Source organism: Monopterus albus, unplaced genomic scaffold (assembly GCF_001952655.1).
Source record: "Monopterus albus unplaced genomic scaffold, M_albus_1.0 scaffold23.1, whole genome shotgun sequence".
NCBI classification, from domain to species: Eukaryota; Metazoa; Chordata; class Actinopteri; order Synbranchiformes; family Synbranchidae; genus Monopterus; species Monopterus albus.
The window spans coordinates 2,550,698-2,554,088 of NW_018127903.1; the positions used below are offsets into that span (position 1 = coordinate 2,550,698).

A 3,391-nucleotide genomic window follows, 5' to 3' on the forward strand; every position below is an offset into this window, starting at 1 on the left:
TGCAACTGCAAGCTATGAAATACTAGAATAGAGCCACTGCTCTGGTGAAGCTTTGATATGTATTGAATGATATTTAATGTGCTCTCAGCAGCCCTGCAAGATGCCTATGCTGTCCTTTTCCAAGACAGGAGGAAATGACTCATCTGTGGGAGAATAGTTTCTCCTTGGGAGGAGATGATACTTTTTTTATTCAAACATTGAAATATCTCCTGTTAGCTAGTGATGTCACAGGTGTCTGTTTCTCTACAGTGCATGTACAGTATGTTTACATATGACCTCACTGTCTGCATCATATAAAAATCACTGGCTGAGCTCAGACCAGCTCAGTCATTGTTCTGTGATATATAGCTTTTATTGACCATATGAGCGATGTATTCTCTCTCTTCATGGGGTGTTGCCTGTCCTTATATACCTACTGACTCACTCTGGCATGGAGGGCTTTTGGAAAGCCACCATGGTCACATGCAGCCTGACAGGAGCAAAGTTAAGATTAACGGCCTGCAGCTAATGGTATAGAGCCCCATGCTGAGCAGAAGCCAAGTGACTCTGTCTTTCCCTGTGAGGTAATAGTTTGTGTACTCTGATACTCACTGGTTACTAAGGCTTGACTTCATGGGATAAGGGGATTGGGTGGAAATGGGCTGAGGCTGGCCGCAGATTAGAAATTGTTTCCAGACTAGGAGATGAGACAATGATGGAGCCACGTTTGGTGCATCTGTGTTAATTCAATATGAGTGACTTTTAACAAATGACTCTTATAGTCTACTGTACCTGTGTGCATATGCATATGCGTCCCCATGTGAGCAATGCACACCCACACTTTGTGTTTGTACTTGTCCTGCATGAGAGACAACAGGAAAGAGTTTATTGGAACCGTGCATTGGCATGCTGTGATCGTCCCAGCTGTGCTTTTTAATTCTTTCTCCATACTGACATAAGCGAGCCAGTAGCAGAGAGACAAAGCTGGGGGAAGCTGTCTCATGTCTAGCTACGTAGTCAGAGGGTGTGGCACATTGAGCACACACTGATATAAACTGGCACCTCAGCATATTTTCCTCCTTTTATAGAGAGCTAATGAATGAGTTTGTTTACTCAGTACATTTAAATGCAAATTATGCTTATGGCTTTAACAGCACAATTAGACTCTTGTAATTTCAGAATATATAGGTCACTGAATGGATTTGGACAACTGTAACAGTGTTAATTTACAGTTCTGTGTTACAGTGAGGCAGATGGTTCTAATCATCTGCTACTGCAACCTTTCACACAGGGAGAGAGAACTGTACTCTGTAATCAAGTGGCAGCAGGGCCTCGGCTGCAGCTGCAGAGTGCATTTAATGTCACACACACGCTCATTTACTTATTTGCTGTGTGTTCATTCCCAGCTGCACTATTCACACACGTATCAGATAGAAACCATTCAGAATTATTTGATGACCCATTTTAATGTTAAATGTGACAATTTGGCATGGACTTTGACCTCTGTGAGTCTTATATATAGTAAATAGATGAGGTTGAGTTATGACAAAGAAAAGGTTGTTTTCCTGAAAGGTTAAACATACACTACAGGCTGTTGCTTTATAATGTGCCCCAGATGGTCAGTGCTACGTTTTCCTGGAGCATGTCACATAGTAAATTCAGAAGCAGAAAAGAACGTAGAATTAACGTGACTGTCTCTCTATGTGCTACTACTGTTGCTTAGGTATCATTAACCTTGAAGATAACCTTGAAGGTATTTTGTATAAGAGACAGAATTTTTTTATATAGTGATCTGCAAGGCATTAGGTTAGTATACACAGAAATTTATTCCAGGTTTTCCCTGCATTATGTGGTACTGTGTTGTTTAATCAGTCCTCTCCTTCTAGCTCACATTTCAGGGTTTGAAATCATACCCATTGCTCAGCACTTGTTTCCATAAAGCAATGCAATGATGCACTTTATTTTATCTACTCTAATTTCCTGAATACAATTTAGAATGTTGGGGCTCGGGGGGTATAAATGTTGGATGGCATCACATCTGGTGAGCTGGAATTGACACCATCATCACCTTTGCCTTCACTAGGAATATTGATAAGTAGTTTGGTCATTTTGGATCTCATTCTTCACTGACAGAAGGCCAAAAAAGAATTCAAGCTTTTTTTTTTTACTGTACTTTACACCTGCACTTCTTTGAAAGAAATTAGTTATTAGAAATGGCAAAAGGGTGTTTCACCAGTCAGGAGGTGAGTGAGGCTACTAGATCAAATCAAATCAAATCAAATCAAATCAAATTTAATTATATAGCACTTGAAAACCAACATCCAGCTGACCAAAGTACTTTACATGGCAGAATAAAATCACAATAAATGACTAAAATAGAGTAAATAAGATCAGTGCAAATAAAAATAAAACAGCACAATAACACAGACACACAGTTAACATAGTTCAATAAATTAAAATTAAAAGGAATGCATCAAATGTGAGGACTGGGTCAAAGAAGTACAGTAGTCTCAGCCATATGCAGCCTTGAAAGAATTTTTTAAATGAAAGAAAAAGTGACATTAGGTGCGACTGAAGGGTTGATTAGATCTATCAGCAGTGCTTCTGTTAACCAAAACCTTCTGCAAGGGAGCACATGTCCAGACACGCCTCTACTGTGTGGTTAGAATAGAGGAATGTGTGTGTGTGTGTGTGTGTGTGTGTGTGTTGGGGACAATGGCTAATCACAGCTGAAGACAGAAAGCCATTGGCTTCTATTATTTTCTGTATTGCCAATGTGGGAAACATTTTGAATGTTGAAGAGTCACTGACACGACATTTCAGATACAGTTCTGGTGTGACAGCTCAGAGTGAGGCACCTCACCACAGATGCCACAGGTCCCACACATGGAGCAGGTGGGATCAAAATAAATCAGAAAAAGGCAAAGCACATTTTCATAGACAAAAGCAATTCAAATTTCTTTACATAATGCATACATATATAAAACTATTAAAATGCAAACTTAAAGAACAGAAGAAAGACAAAAGAAGATAAAGTGCAAAATAAAAGAAACAATAAACTTAATGTTTAACCACAACCAAAAAATTATGTCTGCAGACCTCTTAAAGCCAACTTACTTAGTTATATAATTATCATTATGTACTGTAGGACAAGTAGTGTGTATATCAGATTTTGGCCTTACTTACAACACTGATTGTTCAAGACTCTACCTGTGGTGCCGGGGTCAGGGGTCCATCCATCCATCCATCCATTTTCCTCCGCTTATCCGGGACCGGGTCGCAGGGGCAGCAGTCTAAGCAAAGATGCCCAGACTTCCCTCTCTCCAGACACTTCCTCCAGCTCTTCCGGGGGAATGCCGAGGCGTTCCCAGGCCAGCTGAGAGACATAGTCCCTCCAGCGTGTCCTGGGTCT

The 3,391-nt window shown here is 40.4% G+C and overlaps 1 protein-coding gene across 1 annotated transcript in view; it reads left to right on the top strand.

The window, feature by feature from the left end:
* The window catches only part of LOC109957031 (hyaluronan and proteoglycan link protein 1-like), a gene marked incomplete at its 3' end in the record, with an annotated part of 8,402 nt that overhangs the window by 910 nt on the left and 4,101 nt on the right, over nt 1-3,391 (top strand). The window lies entirely within an intron of this gene.